Source organism: Bos indicus, chromosome 5 (assembly GCF_029378745.1).
Source record: "Bos indicus isolate NIAB-ARS_2022 breed Sahiwal x Tharparkar chromosome 5, NIAB-ARS_B.indTharparkar_mat_pri_1.0, whole genome shotgun sequence".
Lineage (NCBI taxonomy): Eukaryota > Metazoa > Chordata > Mammalia > Artiodactyla > Bovidae > Bos > Bos indicus.
In genome coordinates, this window is record NC_091764.1 from 24,623,388 (window position 1) to 24,636,455 (window position 13,068).

The window sequence follows — 13,068 nt, forward strand, 5'->3', positions numbered from 1 at the left end:
ATGGAGTATTACTCAGCCATTAAAAAAGAATACATTTGAATCAGTTCTAATGAGGTGGATGAAACTGGAGCCTATTATACAGAGTGAAGTAAGCCAGAAGGAAAAACATAAATACAGTATACTAACGCATATATATGGAATTTAGAAAGATGGTAACGATAACCCTGTATACGAGACAGCAAAAGAGACACTGATGTATAGAACAGTCTTATGGACTCTGTGGGAGAGGGTGGGAAGATTTGGGAGAATGGCATTGAAACATGTGAAATATCATGTATGAAACGAGATGCCAGTCCAGGTTCAGTGCACGATGCTGGATGCTTGGGGCTGGTGCGCTGGGAAGGCCCAGGGGGATGGTATGGGGAGGTTGGGAGGGAGGAGGGTTCAGGATGGGGAGCATGTGTATATCTGAAATTAAAAAAAAAAAAAACAAAAAAAACAAACAAAAAAAAATAAAAATAAAAATAAACAACAAAAAAAATAAATGTATTAGTCTTTCCTATTCACTGCATCAGGTCTCATTCTAATAATACAGGCAAAAATACAGGGTTGACCAAAAGGTTTGTTCAGGTTTTTCTGTAAGATAGAATAGAAAAACGTGAATGAATTTTTTGGCCAACCCAATACTCTGGAGTGAGTTCAAGTCCATGCATGTGCTTGTGCTGGGCTCAGTCATAGCCAACTCTTTGCAACCTTTGGACTGTAGCCTGCCAAGGTCCTCTGTCCATGGGATTTTTCAGGCAAGAATACTGGAGTGGGTTGCCACTTCCTCCTCCAAGGGATCTTCCTGACCCAGGGATCAAACGCACATCTCCCACACTGCAGGTGGGTTCTTTACCACTGAGCCATCAAGGAAGCCCATGTATGTGCTTAGAGAAATTCAGCTGTAACAGCTCTGAAAAATATTCTGTAACCCACACTGTATCTTTATGCTCCTGCCCTCTTCTCTCTCACGCTCTGTGCTACACGAACAAGTGTCTGTGTTTGCCCGTGCACATATACACACAGTCAGGAAAACAGTTCACTGACAGAAAGGAAAGAAAGGTCTGGAGTTACGAAAGGCTTTGCTGCAGTTGCTAAAAATGGTCATTTTTTAAGCAGATACCGACTTGAGGAAGGCAAATCGATAACCTCGTTAGTGCTTACTTTGCTCTATCACGAATTCTGAAGTATGTTTTGAAAAGAGTAAGTTGCTGCAGATTCATTTGAAAAGATGCATTTTTTCCTACCAGCAACCACAGAGATGCTACTAAATAGTGAGGGTAAACCTTAAGCATCTTGAAGGCCAGCAACACTGAACTCCTGGATTGAAAGGTCTTAGGTAAAGCTGGCACGTCCGGCTGCTCCTTGTGCTGCTCCTTCCTGCATGAGAGATGGCGAGCTGGGGAGTTGAAAACTGACAGCTCTACTTTCTCAGTGCTGATAAATGGGGAACAAATCATGTATTTGCCCTGAGTGTGCGGTACGTTGTCTTAAATTGTTTTGCTGGCATTTTTTTCCCCGAGTAGCAGCAACTAGGCAAAAAAAAAAGAAAAGACATCTGGTAACTTCTTTAGGGAAAATTTGAACAGATTTGTGGGTGTAATGCTAGTCAATCTGTTTCATAAATAAACCCCAGGCAATGTCATCAATTAAATATCTTTTTAAAGATGGCTTTAACATGAACAATGCCCTGGAAACTAACATCCCAATATCCTAATAATCTTGAGAACCACCATGTATGGAACATTCATTAGGTCCTGGCAGGCACTGTGCAAAGAACTCCTCAAGGAAAGCAACATTTTAATTCTTACAACACAATAGTGTGTCATTTTTATCTCCATTTTGTGGATGAAGAAACTGAGACTGAGGTGAATTAACTTGTCTAAAGTCACAGAGTTTGTTAGCTGAAGAACTGAGATCCAAGCCCAGTGTCTGAAGCACAGTGCTCAACAGGCTTACCAGAGAGAGAAAGGTTAAGGATTCAAGGTTAAGGATTGAAGGGAGCCACTTTCTCCATGCACTAGAGCTGACCTTCTCTGACCTTCAGCACTTTTTAGCAAAGCAGGCCAGGTGTGGCAGACAAAACAGCAGGCCTGGCACCTGGAAGCCCAGGGTTGTCCTGGTTCTACCATGAGCAAACCTGCTTGCATCATGTAACCTGTCCAAGCCTTGCTCTTCACAGATGTGAAAGGAGGCGGCTACACTAGAATATCCTTCAGATCTAAAACTGCACGTCCAGGAGCACACACATATAGAAACCATTTTTCCTGGATGGTAAAGTAGAAAAAAGTCTAATGTAAGCCACAGTGTACAACTGAGCCCACTTTACAGAGAAAAGTCCTGACAGACGGCAACACCAGCAGTCATCTTCCAATGCAATTGCACTAATGACCTCCAGGTGCCAGTGGTCCATTTCTGGTCATCCTAACTGAGCGATCAGCAGCATCTGCTCTGCGAAGCCTCTTCTTCACTTGACTTCAGGATGCTAGTCTCTTCTATATTTCCCTCTACCCCACTGTGCTGCTACTTCTAATTCTGCTTTGCTGCTTCATCCTCGCCTCCTCAATCAACGCAGTGCCTCAGAGTTGAGTCCTAGACCCCTTTGTCTACACTAATTCTCAGGGTGTTCTCATCTGGGTTCATGGATTTAAATGCAATCTGCATGCTGCTATCAAATATCCATCCTGGAACTCCAGACGTTTATATTCAGCTGCCCACTTGACATCTCTACCGAGATATCAAGTGGGCATTTCATGCTCCCAAATGAGCTTCTGATTCCCACCTAATTCTGCCCTTAGTAAAGACATTCTACAGTAAATGGACACTATACTCATCTAGGTGTTCAGGCCAGGGTCTCTCTGACTCCCACCTTACTGAGGGTTAAAGCCAGAGTCTTGTAATACTTACAAGTCCTTCCAGGTTCTTATCACAACTCATTTCCAATCATTTCTCTGCCCTTATCTCCAATTAGTCTTCCCCATTCCAGCCACTCCAGCCAGCCCTGGCTTGGGCAATTACTATCCACTCTGCTTGGAACACCTCCCTGCATAACCCACAGGCTCGCTTCCTCACCTCTCTCAGGTATTTGCTCAAATATCACTTTACCTGATGATCTAAATTGTAACCTTTCCCTCAAAGCACACTCTTCTTCCTCTCTCCCCTGCTTTATGTCTCTCCATAAAATTTTACCATCTGATGTATTTATATTATTTTCATGTATTTCCTTACTGCCTATATTCTCCAGCTAGAATGTAAGGTCCAAGGAGGGAGGAAGGTTTACTGTCTTGCTTATTGATGTATCTCTAACACCGAAACTATTGCCTAGAACACAGCAGGCACTTTTTGTGGAAAAAAAAATATTTACTCTATAATGTTGTATACATAGCCTGTGAAGAGTAGAAGAACAGATCAGCCTCCAAATAAGCTACTTTAACGTAAGGATTATTTTGAGCTGAAGATAAATGAGATTTCCAGTTACCACATGAAAATAGTCAGAATACAGAATTTTTAACAACAACAACAACAACAAAGTATACAAGAAACAGGAAAATATGGTCATCCGCCCTTCTCTCTTCCAGGAAGGACAGAAGTTAATCACCAAGGCAGTCTAGACCCCCATCAGCTCAGAGAACTCTATACAGCACTGGAGAACTCTATGTAATTATCCGCTAAAACAAGCCCTTACCTTCCATTAGTTTCCTTATACATTGATCTTCTCACAGTCTGCCAACCCTAGGATCCCCAGGTCCTTTTCCTTTGTCTTATCACTTGTCTAGAAATTCACTGTTCTCTTGTGAAAATGCTATATAAAACCTCTTCGGTGTCTCATCTGAGTCCTCCCACAGGTATGCATGATGCACATGTTAATAAACCTCTGTCTGCTTTTCTCTTGCTGATCTGTCTTTTGTCAATTTAATTTATAGGGCTCAGCTGGAAAACCTAGAACAGCAGCGGAAAGCAGGGTTTTTTCCTCCCTCTATATTTGGGCACACCAGAGCACACACAATAGCCATTTCTCTGTGAGAGGGAGGAAAATGATGAAATACCATCTCAGACACTAGTTTCTTTTCCTCTCATCTAAAAACAGGGGCCAGTTAGGATTTAAGGAGAAGTATATATTGTGGTTGTCTCATTTAAACTTCACAGTCCCAAAAAAGAAAGAGGAACATGACATCTTTAAGGTAACTTCTTAAAAGTATTTGAATTAGGATTAGTATTTTGTTTCTATCATATATAAATTAATTTTTAACATATACACTTTTTACATATATGTTAAGTTGGAGAATCAATCATGCCAGGATTTCTATGATAATCTTGAAACTGTCTTTACATATCAACAGCCTATTTTATTTATTTATTTTAATCTATAGCAGATTGCACTGATAATTCTTTTTTTTTTTTTTTGGTTTTTCAAATTTTAAATCTTTCACCCATCATGATTCTGCAATGGCAAATGATGTCATCAAGTAAAAAAAGTCAAAGGTCAGACACTAGCATGCTGCTGCTGCTGCTGCTGCTGCTGCTAAGTCACATCAGTCGTGTCCAACTCTGTGGGACCTCATAGACAGCAGCCCACCAGGCTCCCCCATCCCTGGGATTCTCCAGGCAAGAACACTGGAGTGGGTTGCCATTTCCTTCTTCAATCCATGAAAGTGAAAAGTCAAAGTGAAGTCACTCAGTTGTGTCCGACTCTTTGCGACCCCATGGACTGCAGCCCACCAGGCTCCTCCATCCATGGGATTTTCCAGGCAAGAGTACTGGAGTGGGGTAGACACTAGCATGAAAGAGCCTAAAGATCTAAGTCATAGGTTCACTGCTTTACTAGCTAATTTCATTAACTTATTTAACTTCCCTGATTCTTGGTTTGCTCATCTGTGAAAGGATGTTAGCCATCTAGTAAGATTTGTGGGAGGATCAATGAGATAATCCATGTAAAACACTTAGCACAGTGCTAGGCAAAGAGGAAGATCTCAATTATTATTATACTTTATCTGAAGACTTTGGCTCTTAAAATTCGAAGGGCTTATAGATCCCAAACTCTCCCCCAGCCACCCATCACTCTATCTCAATGCCTTACTTTATTTTCTTGGTATATTTACCACTACCGGAAATTATCCTATTTGTTTATTGGGCTTACACTTGCCTCGCCACACCAGAACATAACCCCCCAAAATCAGGGGCTTTATCTTGTCAACTGAGCCTAGAGCAGTGTGCCTGGCACACAGTGGTGCTGAAATCAGCATCAGTTGAATAAATGAATATCACCTGCCCATCCATAAACATAATACCACAGAGTGCCCAGGCTAGGAATGAAAAGAAAGCGAAGTAAGATAGAGAAAGCTGTGCCATTTTGAATAGGGTGGCCAGCAAAGGCTTCTGAAATGCTGACACTGAAGCAAAGAAGAGCAGTTTCAATGACAGTGGGTCAGACAGTGTGACTGGGGTGAGATTCAGGCATGAACAGGATGTAAGACGCTGCGGGGTGGCAAGATGGGGTATTAAAGAAGCTGAGAGTGGGGCCCCTGCACTTACTACCCTTTGTCTGGACCTCAGCTAACAAAATACTTTGGTGTCTGCCAAAAAAAAGTTTTCCTTTATTCATGAAGCTTTTATAGCAGTCCTGACATCTCCCTCCTCTGCCCCTTGGGCCTTTCGTCCTTTCTTCAACTACAGCACTTCCAGCACTTCTGTGGAATTGTAAGTTTCCCATCTTACCTGCCTCTTGTCCCCTCCAGTGAGCTCCTTGAGGGCAGAGACCCCACAGGGTACCCAACAGATAAGGAAAGAAGAGAGCTTCTGGCTGATGCTTCTCCCTGTGGATACCCTTCTGCTATAAAGACCAAGTTTCTTCCATTTAAAACAAGGCTTGCAGGAGTGATGCCATTCCCTGAAAAATGGCAGAGCAGGAAGCTCGAGGGATCATCCCGCCACTCAGGCAACCACTGAGGTGGAAGAAGTGGTGGGAATCAACTATTTGGGAACCTAGAATCTAACTGGACTCTTACAGCAACCTGGGGAGTGCCTGATGAAGAAAGAGGCTGCTCATCTTTCTTAAGCAAGCAGTGTGGGTAAACCAGCTCCCACCCTCCATTCCTCAGCTCCATCACAGCTGTGCGGGGAGCAGTTCACATTCCTGGAGTGGCTGACTGGTGCCAGGATGGGCAGCGGGGACCTCGTCCTCTAAAAATTTGGGGTTGTGCACTCTGGTTGATCTGGTGGTGCTTGAGGCACTGACACAGACAGTTGCCCTGGTTTTAGCCCTCTCAGTGGCAGCAGCTTCACTGATGGCATCCACTGGAAAATTTCAGAAGACCAAAAAAAAAAAAAATCCCTCCTGGGATTTCCCTGGCACTCCAGTGATTAAAACTCCATTCTTTCACTGCAGGGGGCACAGATTTAATCCCTGGTTGGGGAACTAAGATCCCACATGCTGCATGGTGCGGGAGAAAAAAAACAAAAAAAAACCCTTATTTTTGGAGCTAGACATTTAAATATATCTTTGTCAGGCCACTGGCTGACCTCCAAGATAAGGGAACAGAAACTTCAGTGACCAGATACAACAAGAAATGCATATTTGCAACAACCACTGTGGAAATGTCACAAATAGCAGCGGCCCTCAACACCACCAACAAAAAGATCAACAATCCCTGAAGAGTGGAGAATGAGATTTCCAGTTACCACGTGATAATAGTCAGAATATAGAATTTTTAACAACAAAAAAATACAAACTATACAAGAAACAGGAAAATTTCTGTTCTGGTCATTCACAGGAAAAGAAAAAGAAATAGAATGCATCAGAAGCCATCCCCAAGGAAACCTAGACACTGGAATTACTCGTCAAAGATGTTACATCAACTGTGTTAAACCTGTTCAATAAGCTAAAAGAAATGAACAAATAATCAATAGAAATAATAGAACAGTCTTTTGGACTCTGTGGGAGAGGGAGAGGGTGGGATGATTTGGGAGAATGGCACTGAAACATGTATAATATCATATATGAAATGAGAAAAAAAAAAGAAGGTTTCTTTGATTTGAAAAAAAAAAGAAAAGAAAGAAAAATGTGATATGAGAAAAAAGAATATTGACCAAAAAATAAAAATTATAAAAAGAAAATAAATTCTGGAAGTTAAAAGTATAATGACTGAGATGAAAAATGAGCTGGAGATGTTCAGCATCAAATCTGAACAAGCAGAAAAAAGAATCAGCAAGCTTGAAGATAGGAAAAATCAAAATTAACAAATCTGAGCAGCAGAAAGAAGGAAGAAAAGTGAACAGAATCTAAGTGAGGTTCGTATGTAGGAGACTTACTGTATATACTGCAAGAACCTCAACAAACTCCAAGAAAGATAAAGCCAGAGGTCCACATGGAGACAAATTATAGGCACAATGTCAAAACCCCAAGAAAGAGAAAAATTTTAAAGCGTAGAGAAGTGACTCTTCAAATACATGGGAGTGTCAATAAATTTATAGCTGCTTTGTCATCAGAAGCCATGGAAACCAGAAGACAGTGGAATAACATTTAAAGTCCTGAAAGAAAAAAGTTAACCAATAATTCTATGTCCAATAAAATTATCCTTCAAGAATGAAAGAGAAATTAAAATTAATGTCTATATAAATGAAAGATAAAGGAGTTCATTGCCAGCAAGAGCTTCCCTGAGAAATGATAAAAGAAGGCTAAAATGAAAAGAAACTAAAGCCATAGGAAGAAATAAAGAACACTGGTAAAGGTAACCACGCAGGTAAATATAAAAACAAGCATTACTGTACTTTTAATTTTTAACTTCTCTTTTTTCCTATATTACTTATAAGGCAGATACACAAGATAAATCTTGTTTGGGGGCACGCAGTGTATGGTGGGGTAAATCTGACAGTGTTAGTCACTCAGTTGTGTCCAATTCTTTGTAACCCCATGGACTATAGCCCACCAAGTTCCTCTGTCCATGCAATTCTCCAGGCAAAAATACTGGAAAGGGTAGCCATTCCTTTTCCTAGGGGATCTTTCCCACCCAGGGATTGAACCTGGGTCTCCTGCATTGCAGGCAGATTCTTTACTGTCTGAGCCACCACAGAAGCCCATCCGTGGCAATGACAATATAAAGGAGGAGGAACAGAAATGGAGTGTATACTACTGAAACTAAGTTGGTATTAGTCAAACTAGATTATTATACGTTTTCTTTTGATTTGAACGCTAATTTTAAAATAAAGTTTATAAGAAGTATGGTGTCATGGTGGAAAAACTATGAAATCAAATAAGAAATAAGGCTGAAATTGCCTCACATCACACCAGCTTTATCCTGATTGAGTTGAAATTTTTTTTAATATTTCCTAGATATTTAGATATTTTCTAGAAGAGTCAGACTATAGAGGGGAGCATTTCAGACAGGGGGAATAATATGAGTGGCAGAGAAGTTTTTTTGGTTTTTTTTTTCCCCTTTTTCTGAAAGAGGTTCTCCTTTGCTTAACAAGATTTTTCAGAGTACTTTGGATATCAAAGACACTAGAGTATAAGAATTAAGAAACAGACTCTGAGCTAACCTATCCAGATTTTAATCTGGACCTATCATTTACTTTCTGTGTAATTTTGGACAATCTTTCAATACCTCAGTTTCTTTATCTGTAAAATGGGAATAATAATAGTACCTACTTCATGAGGTTGTTGTGAGGAATAAATGTTAATACACATAAAGCACTTAGAAGAGACTCTGGAATATAGGTAAAGCCTAACAAATATTATTTCTTCTTACAATCATACAATCATCTAAAAATCCCCTGAGAGGTTCCAGCAAGTTCTACAACTGTAGCAATAAATAAAATGTAAAATTCTTTACCTTATTTCACAGTCTAATCAATCAATCCATTTCCTTTCAGATGCAGATAATTCTTAGATCTAAGATTCAGAACAAGTGTAAAGAGTCAGACACAACTGAGTGAGTGAGCTGACTGAAAGCCTATCAATATTTTGGTAGTGCTTATTTAAAAAAAAAAAAAAAAGTCTTCCACCCGCCATCAGCTCTACAAGGATCAAGTCACTAGCCACTGCAGTGGCTGACCTTTAACACACCCTGAAAGGAGTTCAGGGCAGAGACCAGCAACGAAGCACTCTGTGCTCTGGGAAAACTGAAAGAAGAGACCTTTAAACCGTTAGGTATTTTCAGGAGAAACTTTTTATAAACCTGGATTCTTTCACCTTCCCATACTTAGAAAAGTACTAAAACCATAAACTAAGATGTCTGTTCCTCCTCCTATCAACAACCTTGTAACAAGATATGTGCTTTATGTAGCCCTTCACCGAAATCACATTTATAGTGACCACCCACATATGCACCGAGCAGTTCCTCAGAGCTATCTGAGAGGTTGTCTCCTCAGCTGCAGTTCCCTGGAAGTCCCCAAATGAGACTCACAGCTCTCACACTGGGCATTTTTATTTCAGTAAACAGAGTAATAATGCAGTTAGTTCTAAAAGCTTTCTTCTAAACCAGCATTACAGCATTTGTGTCTTTCTGTCATTGCCATTTACACAGGATATACGACAGGATATAAACTGCCATGCGGCTATCTAGAAAGCTAAGATGGTTAGCCATGTGAGATTTATTCACTCCTTTAGTCATCCATTCAATAGATACTGAGTACCATTAATGTGCCAAGTACTGGGAAACAGGATTAAACAAAACAGACAGAAACCTAAGTTGACTTTCTGACAAGTAACCACACATAGGGAGGCGGCTGTTGAGGGATGCATGGGACCTGGGCAGGCAGGAACGGGGTTACTATTCTTATCTTGCTTCCTTTCTGACCCCTCTGATTTGGAACTATATTATATCACATTGTATTCAACTCAAGACTCCTGACCCAGAGGTAAAAACCATGCAAGTGAATTCCTTAAGTCCCTGCTACTTCTCACCACCATCATCCAGTCACCCAGCCCAGAAACCGAGGAACCAAAAATGACTCCGTCTCTTGGTCATCTCCAAAGACAAATACTGTAATCACACAAGAGCCACACTAGTAAAGATGAGTTGAGAGCTGTGTATCTAGATGACCTTTTTTCAAAAAGGATCTCCATCTTTTCAGGGTGATTTAACTAGATTCCTGTCCGAGGCAGAAACGAAACCACTGTCCTCCAAAACCTGGCTTCCCAATTTGAGTCTTGGTTTGGACAAGTCCTTCAACCTCTCTGACGGTTTCCTCAACTGTTAAATGGGGACAGTAATGCACATCTACAGGCTATGGTGATGAGTTAAAGACATGAAAAGTGCTTAGAACACCTAACACGTATGAAGCACTCAACACACACTGAAAAACGTGAACCTCCCAACATTCCTTTCAGTGGTTCATTTTATCTGGAGAGGATCACATCTGTGAAAAGTACAACCCAACAGATGAGTGCATAATTATCACAGCACACCAAGCAGAGAGGTGGATTTGGAGGGTGGGAGAGGCATGTCTCAGGCCACAGTTAAGGGCCTGGGCTGGTTGCAAGATTTGGCTTTTCCAAGAGCTTGGAACCCTATCAACTGGCACTTTCTGCAAAATTTCCCAGGAAGACTCTGCCTCCCACACCCCTCACCCCACCCCCAACTTCCACTTGTTTTCCTTTAAAACTGATTCAACTGACACAGTCGGGAAAGGAGAGGGTGGGATGAATTAAGAGAATAGCATGGAAACATATACATTACCATGGGAGTCCTGGGTTTATTCCCTGGGTTGGGAAGATGCCCTGGACAAAGGAATGGCTACCCACTCCAGTATTCTTGCTTGGAGAATTCCATGGACAGAGGAGGCTGGTGAACTACCATCCATGGGCTCATAAAGAGTTGGACACGACTGAGCTACTGACACACACATATACATTACCACAGATAAAATAGATAGCCAATGGGAATTTGCTGTGTGACACAGGGAGCTCAACCCTGTGTCTGTGACAACTTAGAGGGTTGGGGTGGAGTGGGAGATGGGAGCGGGGTACAGGAGGGAGGGGACACACACACACATATATATAAACCTGTGGCTGATTCATGCTGATGTATGGCAGAGGCCAACACAATATTGCAGAGCAACTGTCCTCTGATTAAAAAATAAAAGAAAAAAATGATTTACCTAAGGAAGTATGGGCCTCGAGGCCAGGGCCTAATGTGGCTAACAGGGCCCTGGCCTGGTGCTTCCTATACAGAATCCCCTAAACCCTGTGTCAAAGGAGACCCATCAGGAGAAGCACACTGCCAGCCCTTCTCACAGCTCATCACCGTTGGAAAACTCTCCCTGCAGCTTGGCTCTCCTCTCTCCATCTGCATTCGGAGAAGTACACTGACCCTGCCCTGGAGAGGATGCTTCAGGGGATCACTGAGGGGCCGCTGGTATTCCTTTCACAGCATGTGGTTCTTTCTCCCTGAAGACCCCTCTCCCCAAGTGGTCAGAAGCCTGCATTTCAGCAGCACATCATGCTTCACCCTGAGGCTGACGGCTCTGGGTGAAAACAAGCCAGGGCTGAAGGACAACTCAACAGACATCCAGGGGCCTCGAGGGCATTTTGCAAAGGGAAATAAGTCCAACAGGGAAAGACAAACACTGCATATTCTCACTGATAGATGGAGTCTTTTTTTTTTTTTTTTTCCACACTGCATGGCTTCTGGGATCTTATTTTCCCAACCTGTGTGGAATCTTAAAAAGCCAAACTCATAGAAATAGAGTAGCATGGAGGTTGCCAGAGGCTGAGAGGCTGGGAAACTGGATAATGATTTCCACTGGCTATCTATAGCCAGTTCCCATTGGCTACCTATTTTAACTGTGGTAGTGTGTATGTGTTAGTCAGTCGCTCAGTCCTGTCCAGCTCTTTACAACCCCATGGACTGCAGCTCGCCAGGCTTCTCTGTCCATGGACTTCTCCAGGCAATTGTTGGTCAAAGTGTACAAAGTGTACTTCCAGCTATAAGTTAAGGATCTAAGGTACAGCACGATGACTTAAAATTAACAGTATATTGTATTACAGACTTGAAAGTTGTTAAGAGGGTCAATCTTAAATGTTATCACCACACCAAAAAAGGGTAATTATGAGCGGGGATGGAAGCACTAACTAACCTTATTTGGGCCATCGTTTTGCTATATATATAATACATATAGCACACTGTACACCTTAAACTTATATATGTCAATAATATCTCAATAAAGCTAGAAAAAAGTACCAAGACCTGTGGTTTCTCCCCAGCTGCCTGTCCCACTGAAGTCTAGAAACGTTTTCTTTTTGACATTTTAAAATAAAATTCAAGAAGTCAGTTTCCTTGCTGTGACTACAGAAATGCTGACTATTTGGATGATTATTCCTCTTTCTTATCTGATGACATCTCTGTGAGGATAGGGGCTGCAGCTCAATCAACTCTGCATTCCTAGCACTGAATACAGAAACTAGCCTAAGAAAAGGCTGTTGAATAAATACATAAGTAAATTCTATCTTTATAGCATCTACTGACATCTAAGAATTCCAAATTAGAAGTTATAAAATTTACATATAAAATGTATGACAGATATCTTAAGAACAAATAAGCTGCAAAATCAATTATGCACTACATACTACACAGAATTTGACGAAAATTAGCACTCTCTTCAAATAAAAAAAATGTACTGTAAAACAAGCTTTGTTATTCATTGGTATGAACACAGAACCAATCATTCTGGCCTTCACTATTATAGAATGCTTATATTTTCCAGTTTATAAAGTGGGAAAAACAACAGTTACCTCATTGAATTTTTGTGAGGATTAAATGAGTTAATACATGAATAGTACCTGGGATAGTGCCTGGCAGACATTGACCACTTAAGAAATGTTAGCTATTATTATGGCTGTCACCATTATCAGGCACTGTCCTGGCTAAGACTATTACCCAAGTTAGAGAGAAGTTCATTTAGTTAATCTGCCTAGAAAAGTATTAATAGAAGCAAGATGCACATATAGTCTATCCCCTTGACAACAAAATTTGCCCTCAGAGCTTTAGATATCTTCTAAAAGCCATTAATGGATTCTCATCATGTAAAAATTGCCTATAAATTGTTTGTTTCTTAGAATGTGATGGTACCTTGAAGCAGAAATAGATA

General features: G+C 41.1%; 1 protein-coding gene across 11 annotated transcripts in view; it reads right to left on the reverse strand.

Annotated features, from left to right (window-relative positions):
* Positions 1-13,068, reverse strand: part of TMCC3 (transmembrane and coiled-coil domain family 3) — a 295,072-nt gene that overhangs the window by 228,724 nt on the left and 53,280 nt on the right. For 3 of the 11 annotated variants that reach the window (XM_070788958.1, XM_070788957.1, XM_070788953.1), the window contains exon 1: positions 3,668-7,008. The exons of the other annotated variants lie outside the window; for them this stretch is intronic. The gene's annotated coding sequence lies outside the window, so the exon portion shown is untranslated. Of the gene's footprint in view, positions 1-3,667; positions 7,009-13,068 lie in introns of those variants that run through there. 11 annotated transcript variants of the gene reach the window in all.